This window comes from Dermacentor albipictus, chromosome 1, assembly GCF_038994185.2.
Source record: "Dermacentor albipictus isolate Rhodes 1998 colony chromosome 1, USDA_Dalb.pri_finalv2, whole genome shotgun sequence".
NCBI classification, from domain to species: domain Eukaryota; kingdom Metazoa; phylum Arthropoda; class Arachnida; order Ixodida; family Ixodidae; genus Dermacentor; species Dermacentor albipictus.
In genome coordinates, this window is record NC_091821.1 from 155,482,509 (window position 1) to 155,494,261 (window position 11,753).

At 43.7% G+C, this 11,753-nt stretch overlaps 1 long non-coding RNA gene across 1 annotated transcript; it reads right to left on the reverse strand.

Annotated features, from left to right (window-relative positions):
• Window positions 1-340: 340 nt before the first annotated feature.
• LOC139051019 (uncharacterized) lies at window positions 341-11,469 on the reverse strand. The gene is made up of 3 exons (XR_011509195.1): window positions 11,122-11,469; window positions 9,884-9,989; window positions 341-4,149 (listed from the first exon to the last, which is right to left on the reverse strand). It is a non-coding gene; the product is annotated as an uncharacterized lncRNA (long non-coding RNA).
• Window positions 11,470-11,753: the final 284 nt, after the last annotated feature.

The following is an 11,753-nucleotide window of genomic DNA, read 5'->3' on the forward strand; positions in this document are numbered from 1 at the left end:
TCTTGGGTCTGATGTGGGAGTATTTTTTTACCTCATTCATACAGTTTTCTAGGCTATTCCTGGGAGTTATTTTTAGGCCAATTTCTCGAGTTTGTTGGTACTGATGTCGGGGTATTTTCTTACCTCGTTATCAAGGTTTCGTAGCTCTACCTGAGAGTAATTTTTCAAGCCCATTCTGTGGTTTGTTGGAGCTGATCTCGGAGTATTTTTTTACCTCGTTCATCAGGTTTTCTCGGTTCTTTCCGAGAGTAATTTTTCAAGCCCGTTCTGGAGTTTCTTGGGCCTGATGTGGAAATATTTCGAAGACAAGTGAAAGATTACAAAGATGATTTCATGGATCCCAAGCATGAGGGATTGTTTATTAGTTCTGACATGTTTCTCATAAAAAAGTCAGGCATGAGTTAATCATCACAAAACTATAGCCTTATAAGATGCTGTGATAAGCATAATAAATATTTGTACTAACACACAGACTGGGGGCTGGTAACTGCCCATTAGATCTCTCATATCAAAATAAAATACATCACAACACATTCAATGTGCAATCCCACTAAAGTACAGTGAAAACAAGCAACATACAATATAAAATCTAACTGATAAATATACAGTCAGTACTAGAGACGTTCACATAAAACTCACTGAATATGCAGGTCATTCCTTCAAACAGGCAGTTGTCCAGAACATGGGTGTGCAGTGCATTCAATGGATTAGTATGAACATAACTATGCAACATAAAAATATTGCACTTAAGGCCAAATGGCATCTGCTGCTAATGGCCATTACTGCGCTAGACAAAATGAAACAACCATGTGGTAAATACAGCAAGCATTCGTACTATCATATTAGTGCCGGCCACTGCCCACCATATCTCTTACTGCAAAAGGAAAACTATCAACGCATTCACGATGTAGTGAAACTAAAGCACAGTGAAAACAAAATGACACACAATACAAAATCTAACTCACAAATACAGAGGCAGTACTAGAGATGTTCACATTAGACACACTGAATATGCAGATCATTCCTTCAAACAGGCAGTTGTTCAGAACATGGGTCTGCAGTGCATTCAATGGATGATTATGGACAAAACTATGCAACATAAAAATATTGCACATAAGGCCACATGACATCTGCTGCTAACGGCCACTAGTGCCTCAGACGAAATGAAACAACCATGTGGTAAATACAGCAAGCATTCGTACTATCACATTAGTGCCGGCAACTGCCCACCACATCTGTCACGGCAAAATAAAAACTATCACAACACATTCAAGATGTAGTGAAGCTAAGTCAGCAGTAGAGATGTTCACATTAGTCCCACTGAATATGCAGACAATTTCTTCAAACAGGCAGTTGTCCACAACATGCGCGTGCAGTGCATTCAATGGATCATGAACAATACTATGCAACATAAAAACATTGCACTTAAGGGCAGCTAGCATCTGCTGCTAATGACCATTAGTGCCCCAGCGAAATGAAACAATCGTGATAAATACAGCAAGCATTCATACTATCACATTAGTGTTGGCAACTGTCCACCATATCTTTCATTGCAAAAGAAAAACTATCACAACACATTCAAGATGTAGTGAAACTAAAGTACAGTGAAAATAAACAAGTGACACAATATACAAAACTCTTCAGTATTGCAACAAGCAAATGAGAGGGCACTAGAGATTACCATTAGACCCATCGATAGCATACTGACCTTCAAACAGCTAGTTGCCCAAGACATGGGTGCACAGTGCAATGAATGGATAGTTAGGAAGAAAACTGCAACAACCATGAGCAACATGTTCTATAAACTTTCAAACTTTCTAAAAAATGACCTCACTCAGATAAGGAAAATGGTGATTGCTAATACACATGACAAAACATATATGTGAAAACTGCCATTAACTGATACTAAAGCCCCTCCATACACGTTTCCGCCGACCAGGTTAAGTACCGCCAACCTACCCTCTTCCTCCATGCTCCTCTGCCACTCACCCCCTTAGCTTCTGGTGTCAAGCGGAATTTCCGTAGCTGCAGCTTCCTGTTCCGAGTGGAAGTAACGCTATGTTTTTCTTAACGTTGTTTACTTTCGCGTCGATGGAGAGGCTTTAATTGCACCAGCTGCGGTTTAAACTGTGAATGCGATTCCATCCAAGTACCACCGCCTATTGCAATCAGCGATCTGATCGTGTTCGCTGTTTCGCGTCAACCTGCGACGGGTTGTGCCACGAGAGACAACGTACAGTGGAATGTAGTGCCTGGGCGCTTGGAGACCACTGCCGTTTTTCGTGCATTTAGAAAACAGCGACCACGAATTACTACTTCAGCGGAATACAACAGCTTGTCGCCTTTGCATTCTTCTCATGGTGACTCCCACAGCTCTGCTAAGCACGCGTGGGCGTCTCACCATCGGCAGTCAAAGCGGAAATTCCCGCAGCACTTCAGGAAGTGGTAACGCCGGAACCGGAAACTTTTAAACTGGAAATGCTGGAACCGGATTTGGTGTGAGGGGAAAAGGCGGCGCACAACAAAGGTTGTCGCTACTTAAGAAAGCGGCAGTGGCACGTGGATGGAGGGGCTCTAACTGATACCACTCCCCCTTGTGCTCAAAGAAAACATATGCAGCCCTTTTTCCACACAAGAAGAACACGTTGCACAACTGTATTGCAGTACTTATGGGTACAAGCCAGATTTCAATTTCGTTGCCTAAAAATTGCAGTGCTTCTTAGATAGACTAAAAGGGAATTGAGTGTGTTGCCCTTGTCCGTTTCTAGGCATGCAGTTGTGATGGATGCCATATGCTTGTGTGACAAATTGAACATGGTGCTATAGGTACGACTACAAGGATGTATATTTGTAGCTGCCCTCAAACCCCTTCATGTTGCCAGTCAGCATCTATGGTGTATCTTTGTATTGCTCATCTAACACTGTTTACACACAGAGGGCATGTCTGAATACCAAACCACCTTAATCTCCACAGTTACTTTAAAGTGAATCCGTTGTGACAAAGTGTAATGTGAGAAGTCCATGATAAAAAAAATAGCTATATAATTCAACTCCCTCCTGAGTTACCAATTTCTGGGCCATTAAGTTTTGCATAATACACTTGTGGTGATTAACACAGAGCCACGTTGGCCTAACCCTAGTGGCACAGGAGTTATCAGTTGGTACAGAATCATTGAGCATACTGCTAGTGCTTTTGCCCCCGCTGAATTACCTGTGGAATACTAACACACATTTTGTTGCTGAAGGTCCATTACAGAAATACTAAAGTGAAACAGTAAATAATTTTAGACTGATAAAACAATCTTTCAGAACTGTATTCATGAACATTGCGGCAATGAGCGGATTATTAGATGAGAAAATGAAGATTTAACTTTCATTTTTCAAGTTTTATGCAGTGCCCGCACATCAGTGTGGAGTCATACTTCAACAAAGTATATTCTTTGACACCTTTACAACAGAATTCATCAATATTGGCCAGTAGAACATTAGCTAGACCCGAACAGACACCGTCAAGTTCCATATCACAGCGAGCTGGTGCAGGAACTATAAGGTGGTGGTGACGACACCAGTTTTCGTTTTTGCAAGTTATCTGGCTTATCAAGCCAATTCTCATGGTGGGAGTTGTTTTTTCGGTGTTGTAGAAGAATGATTTAATAAAGCTCAAATAAATTTTCTTTTTCGTGTCCCTTTAAAGCAAGCACTGTGCTACATGGCTTGGGCAACCTTTCAGCCACAGAACCCACGAGTGCTTTTGTTAGGCAAAATAATTTTGACAGAAACTTTCTTGAGGATATGCATCTGAAAATTTTTTTGCCTAGCAATAGTTCTTGTAAAAATTGACTAAATCCAATGCTTTCACCTGCGGCTTTGTGTAGCAAAAATCCAGAAAGCAGTGCTCAATAAATGTCAAAATCCTGTGGGCCTTTTTCGAGTAGATAACGTGGAAGACCCAGAACAAAGCGAAAAGGCAGGCCAGGCCTGCCAGCAGTGACGCTGTCACAAACAATCGCTGCGCATCCCTTCAACCTCTTCTTTTGTAAAAGGAGCCTTAAGGAGGCCCCCCGCAAACTGAAAGCCCGAGTTGTTAGCATCCAGGCGCAGCCTCTTCAGCAGGCCCTTTTCAACATATACACCGTCGCCGATGTCTACCTGTGAAACAACAGAACAAGCACAGATTAATTTTCTACACTTTTGATCAAGGAAAGGTTAGGAAATAAGGTAAGGTTTGCAAAAACGGAAGTAGCTGCTTCTTGTTGATACGGTTTAAAGAACAAAGTACCCTTACGTATACCATACATGCGTTGTGCTGAACTGTGTACTTTCACCTAAGACTAGAAAGTATTGGGAACTTCAATGCAAAAGAAAGACATTCATCTGCCTAGCTCTAAGCAAATGCGTTCCACCCCTTGGCACAGAATGAAATCTGGTGCTGTTCTAGCGGTTAGCACACATTGAAAGCTTCAAGCCTGATTTAGTATTAGGCCAAGGGTCAAGCTGTGCTCGATTATAGTCGGATACAACTTAAGAAAAACAGGGGCCTTTACTCCTCCGAGGCGGATGCACACGAGCATCCACTAATGGGTGCGCACTCTGGACTGACGTCATGCGCCGGACGGCCGGTGGCCCGCCGTCGAAGATGGCCGCCCGGGCTTCGAACTGGGCCAAGTCACGTCAGCTGTGCGTGTCAATGCCTCGTCACAGTGAATTCCCAATCTGTTTGTCATTGTCTATCATGCCGGAAATATTACTGCGAGCTTACAATGTGGCATCTGTGCCGCGTGCGTTTATTCTAAGCCGTGATCCGGCGAAGAAACATTGCAGCGAGCATCGCTGATGCTGCGCTACGCTTTGTCTGAAAATAGGATGCCTCGGTGATTGCTGCAAACACACATCCTGCCTGATTGTTTCATGTCTTTTTTATTTCGCTCCTGAGTGAAGTTAAGACAAGAAAAGTTTGCCAAAGTCTGGTGCCTGCTGTCAGCGGCGGGTGAGTTCGTGTACCGTGTCGCTGCATTTTTCGTCGGACGGGGTAAAGTGATGGAGCAAAACCATTCTGAGGAGAAATTAGAAAAGTGTGCACGCGTGAAACAAACCTACGAGCGTCTCAACAGAAAATATTTGACAAAGAAGCCTCCAATGCAAAGATTTGTTGCCGTCAACTTAGCGTGAGTGATCGTTGTCAACAGTGAGATAGCCGAGCGTCTAATGGCGGTGTTCGAGCTTGTGTATAGCACCGTCGATTGATTTCTTTCCACCAGTGCTCACCGTGCACGCAAGCTGTAGAATGCGTGCTGTGGCACAGTCACGCATAAGTTGTGTTGCCAGCGTTCCTGCTTCCACGCGTGTTTGCACTTACTCATATTTGTCCTTTTATTTTATATTAGCATTTGTTTTTGATAGTTTTCGTTCAGCAAAGTCCTTACACAGTTTCATAAGCCAATCTCATTCAAAGCACTAACTCCTGTACACTGCAGGACTGGCTCTTCCATCTCATTAAAACCTTTCTCACTGGTCTACCTCGTCTTCTCAATCTGCCTACTCGCTGCGTTTTCTGTCCTTGTTTCTTGTATTGTTGCTGCAATGTGATTAACCAACTTGCTCAAAACATATTTTGATCGCCTATCAAAACAGAAAGGTTTAGAGATACATTTTCTTAAAAGCGTCATGTGGGTTGCAGAGCAACTTTGCCTCTTACCTCTGCTCACGTTTATGCATCAGTGCATGTGGCAGCTAGCCAGAAGTGCACATGAAAGGCTGCATATTGTGAAACACCTTGCTATGCTGTTGCATTTTTCATGCATTCAGTCTTAGTAAACAAACGGTTTCGCTGCCTATCACATATGATGGCGAAAATTTTCAGCACAAATAACATTGTGCAGCGGGGTGTGATTTCTGTCTGACGCTTTCGCCGTTGCAAAGACATTCTTCAGCGAATGGAGCCCAGCAAAGCAGTGCACTGAGAGCTTTCGCAACTTTCACCATTTATTACTTCACAAATGACATTGTCTGAACCTGGCCGTTGATCGACATGCCGATGGCTTGTAAATTAAATAATTGCCTCAATAAAACAAATTCAACTTCACTCAGCATTTTTTAGCACAATGCTAGCAGAGCTATTCAGGGTGAATAATTGTGCTTACATTGGTGTTACTTGCCCGGTCAGATAAATAAATACAACAATGACTGCGGTATGACTGTGATTTGACGTGCAGACTGCTAATGATGCCTTTCAAGCGTGCCCTCGACTACTGCTATTAATAGCTACCCGACTGAGTATATTGGGCCTAACTAAGCTAATGATGTTTGATAATTGTTCTTATTCGCATTACTTGCCTAGGCCAGGTAACCAAAATAAACAATGCCACCACATGAATGTGTGTTTGCATGCAAGCTGCCAACAGTGGCTGTCACTGTCGCATTGGTTGCTGCCGTTTCACCAACAGTGGTGACGGCTTGACTGGGCTTTGACGTGCAGACTGCTAAAGGTGCCTTTGAAGCGTGCCCTGATGACTGTTATTTCATCACAGGGCCCGTCATGCTCACAGGTGGCTGCCCACTAGAGTATTTTGGGCATTCTGACATTGGCATTATTCATCTCAACGGACTGGAAAAAACAGTAGGGGCAGCACAACTGCACGCAAAGCACAATGTGCTTTGGCGTGCAGGCTGCTAAGAGTGGCTGTCAATTTCATTCAGGTTGACTACTGCTTTTTCGTGTGAAGCTGGACAGTGGCTGCCCGAATGAGCATTTCGGGCCCCACATAGTTATTCAGAGTTAATAACTGCATTTGCATTCAGATTTTCCGGCATTTCAGCACGTTTCCATGCCAACGCTTATATTGAGCATGATCTGTGCAGGACGTTGCTTTTTCAGAATTGGGCTTCCATTAGAAGGAATATGTCATCAAATGAACCGCTTATTTGAGAGGTCACGGGAGAATGCTTGGCTGCTGTGCTTTACACACAGTACACCGCTTCAGTGATGGGAGATCCATTGTTGCGTTTGCCGAGGTATGTGTGGCTGGCAGGAGGTCTGGACCTCGCTTCACGCAGAGTCAGAGACGAGGAGAGTTTTCTCTGCGAATAATTCTTTATACAATGTTTACATGTTGTCGTCGTTATCAGGACAGAGACCAATAGAGCAGCTGCAAGCTGTTTAAATAACACCCCTCAGTCCAAAGATCCCCCAGACAGTCCCCAAGGACGAAACAAGGTCGTGAGAGAGAGGGTCTGGGCAGCCTCCGGGGTCCTAACGCCGCTCTCGGTGGCCGGCGCTTCCTTGAACCGCGCTGCGGCGTCAGGACGATTTGGCAGTTGGTCAGAATGGTGCGCCGGGCAAGTTTTATGGCCCGCATAGGACAAAGGGAACCAACTGCAAGGCACCGGGTCGAAACACAGCCCTCCTTTGGAAACTGTCCCAAACACAGCGGGAGTCGTTTGTGGTGTGGGCGCCGCCGGAGAAAGGAGGGGGGGGGGGTTGCATTGCTGCCGGGACAGGGAGGGGCCGAATAGCAGTCCGTGATCCGGTGGCTGCTTCCATCGTGGACGCCGTGCAGCCGCGAGGAAACTCGAGCCGTGCACGTAGTCGTGTCCGAAGCAGGCAGGCACCATGCGGGGATGAATGCTGCCTCGACGGTCGACAAACCATAGCACTGGCCTTCCGTCAGGCAAATCCCAGGGCACAAACATAACACAATATACGCTTCGAGAACTCGTTAGTGATCTTCTCGATCGTCGGTATCTCGTTGTGGTGAAAGAAATCGTGCACACGACCTCAGCGCACACGTGTCCTACTTCGTGCTGCTTCTTCTTTTCTCCACATTTTGTGGGCGTTTTCGTGAGGGCGTCGATAGTTTGCCACCCAAAATTTGCGAAGCTTTGACCTCCCTCCTCAGCTTTAACACGGTGCTTTCGCTGACACTGAGCATCTTGGGTTTGTAATGGTTGCGATACATTGTTTTATATAAGTACTTGTTCAGTAGCAACTGATTCATTTGAAGCTCGGAACAGGAGTAGTAAATGTGCCGTGTACATGTAAACAAGCACAAATGCCATGCAGAGTTGCTCTTTATACTTTTGCCACTTGCAATGAAGCTAAAGAGCAGACGACGGGCAGCGTTGTGGAAGGCACGGGGTTATTTTTCTGTTGCGATCTGGCATGTGCTGTAGCACATGAGAGCTCCACTAAACCAGTCATCAAAGTCTTTATTTATACTGGGAATTGCGCGTTTCCTAAGCACGATTTTTTGAGCAGGATTATCTTAGTCGCGGAGGCAATCGGACGTCGCGCTTCATTCATCTGGGCGGGGCCTCCCCTTTTTTCTAAATTTGTATCCGACTATAGTGACGCACAAGTGCTCGAGAACTATTGAACAAGACGCAATTGTTTTCGATTTATTGACTGCACTTGGGTGTAAAGCTTCTGTCTGAGAAATGAATAAACCACATACACAAGCAGCATTTTCTTAGTTAGCACAGTCTTTAATAGGTACTGATACCTTCAATTTAGAAAGCCCTGTATATTGGGCCTCATCAAACTAATTTCATAAAAGGTTTGGCAAGGTAGAAGCATAGAATTTTAGAGTCATTAGAAGACAGGTGAAATGAGTTATTTATTGCAATTATTACTCAAATTTAAAATTTAGACCACTCATCCCAATGAGAAATTGATGCAAGCAGTTTGTACATGCCACATAAGCATTTAGATATCAAAAATACGGATTAGAGAAAACCTTTTCTTGGAGGTTCATTATTGCAAGCAGTCATGCCCTCGAGGAGAAATAACTTCTTTTTCTGTAGGCAGAAATGAGGCTCGAGTATTTTATTGACACATATATATGCCCATGCATATATGTTATCTCTGTTGTAAACCTTTTTTTCATGTATATGCAAGGTGTGTGTGTAACATCTCATTGTGCACAAAATCAAATCTATAAGAACCCGACAAGAAGCTAAACAAACAAGAGAGCAATCCCAGTGACAAGCCATGTTAAACCAACGAGGTAGCCATCTCAGTAACAAACCGTATCAAAAATTTTACTGACATGAATTCTGACCTTTGAAACATAACATGTGTATATGAATACTATCTACATTAGAGCAATGGGCAACTTTAAGCAATGGCTACGTCAACATCAGAACGATGTGGATGAGAAAAGAGTGGCATCAAATGCTTTGGCAGAGCATGCAGCAATGACTAAACACAATAGCGACTGGATAGTGTCTAGCATAATCGGCCAGGAAAGAAATTGGAAGACATGCCTGTACCCTGATTCCCTGGAGATGCAATCAACAGGACACACGTTTATCTGAAACCAAGGAGCCCACGCCCATCTTATGCTAAAACTTAATTAAATATGCACTTCCACTTTTTTTAGCCTTATTGTGAACAAGGCTTCCATATGGAAGCCAAAATGTATTGCTTTTAATGTTTTATTTGGTTGGTCTATGTCTGTCTTTGTCATGGTTCATACCGACCACACAGGCTTCTCTGAAACTCTTGATGATACAACTTTTGTGCGAAAGCAATGCTTAAGGCACTTTTCCGTAAACCATGTCTTTAGGTGGTACAACGCATTTTTCTAGACACTCTAGAGCACATTATTCAAGGCACGAAACCTCAATTCATGGTTCTTAAAAAGGCATGTTGGCTAGATTAATATAGTCTATATGGAGTATATAAGGCATAATTACTCAAGCAACCAATTATATTTAACTCAGAGGAGGCTACTTTAGGTAAATTCATTAAACTGAGGGCACTCCACCAAAACATAAAATTCGTGATCAGCCACTAGAAATCCTGAAAATGGCAATACAGTAAAATGATTGCATATAACACAAATGTATCCTACAACTCTAAAGGCAGCACCAGTTTTGTACGCACCTTTGAGAAAGCGCACAGATCACGTGCTTTATTGTCGTGCTGTCCAGCTTCCAGCAGTGCAGCAGGTTCCTGCTCGATGCAGGGATGCCTCCAGAATCCGCATAGCCTTCAAAAGTAAGAAATGTTTAATTTATTGTGCTGTGAACCTGGGAATTTGTGATTTACCAGTGTCATGTGGAATTGCAAAGAGAGCCTCACACAGCCAGCTGCATGAATTTGCGCCTGGTTGCACAAATGTCTTTTTGTTATATCTAAGGAAGTTACACTGATATTTTGTAACAAGTGAAGTTTCAGGAAGGAACGAAATCAGCAACAACAGGCTACCAGGACAATCAAAAACAAAACTCATATATGCAGTAAAACGTGGCGCACTGGATTAAACAAAAATATTGAGCACATGAAAAGCATTCTGAAAGCTAGATCGCGATTTTGTAGCGATGCTATTCCTTTTCGTTATTCGTTAGTGGTCTGACCGCCGCCCCGGCCCGTGCTACGTACTGGAACAGCCGGCCGTTTGCGGTGTGCGACAAGAGTGGTATAGAATCGAGGGGTAAGTATCGCTACAAAATCGTAGTCCTTACTTTATTGCGCACTACCGTATAACCTACGATTGCAAGAGCTGGCATCCCGTTCGTAAGAATTGGTTGGTCTATGTCTTTCTTAAAGGCCGGTGTCTTAAATGTCTGGATTAAAAATAAACTTCGTTACTGTAATATCGGCATATGTCGGGTTTTCAACATAGAAGACAAATACGCGAAGACACTCAAGAACATTAACAATACACAGGTTCTCGCGACGTGGTCCTCCAAACCAAACTGTATACATACAAAAATCTCCATACAAGCTTCTATCCGCTTAAGCGTCAAACATCGGAATCGTGTGCCAACGCGCGAAGCCCATGATACATCGACGGATACATTACACATGTACTGTACTTGCGGGAATGCATATATAACGAATAACTTCTTGCCAGAAAACTACCGAACGAACAGCAACTTTCAGTGTTTTCATAATTGTGTGCCCATTCAGGCATAGCAATCAAGGCGGGTAGCATATATTTTACAGCAGAATGCAAGTACGCTGTAACATCAGCGGAAGCCTTCGTGAAATTGCTTGCTAAATGTGCACAGCAAGACGGCCAACCTACGATCAGAAAGCGCTTTGCTCTAGCTAGTTACACAACGTTCATTACGTAAATCATAAGTTCAAGAATGCGCGCAAGGGCCAAACTTGCTTACCTTTCAAAAAGACTTGGCCAACGCTCCTTCGTCTCAAAGGTACCGAGGCACCGACGTCTTTCTGGCGCAAGCACTGTAGAACTTCCGATGAACTCCAGCTCCACAAAAGCACAACCTTCAACAGCCTTCCATACACTACGATTCGAAGCTCCAGTACCAGACTTTTCACGAGAGCGCGGGCAGGCAGCTCGGACGGGCGCTGTAGTAAGACACTCACTGTCGACACTGATAGATCGCACGAAACACACGGCGAACTAACGGCGTTACACGAGTCCGGAAGGTTTGCGATGGTTACTGCACACGACAAGGAGAACATTTTGTCTAGGCACTTCTAAAATATATCTCAAATACCGCCTTACTGCATTCACTAGAACCAACGTGGTACGTCGACCAAACGAATACTGCAGTGGCGCCACTCTGCGGTTTTTAGAAAAATGTGTCGTAAATGAGAAAATTACGTGTTTTTTCCTAACAACAAACGGTAGGGACACTTTAACAAATTTCTTGAGTCCAAAAGTGTTAACTTTGTATAAATATGCACCTTTTATACGAAGTTTAAGAAAATGTACTGTATATGTATAAAAAAAAAACGAAGCGGATGTCGCCTTCAAGATTCGCAACCGCTTCAGTCG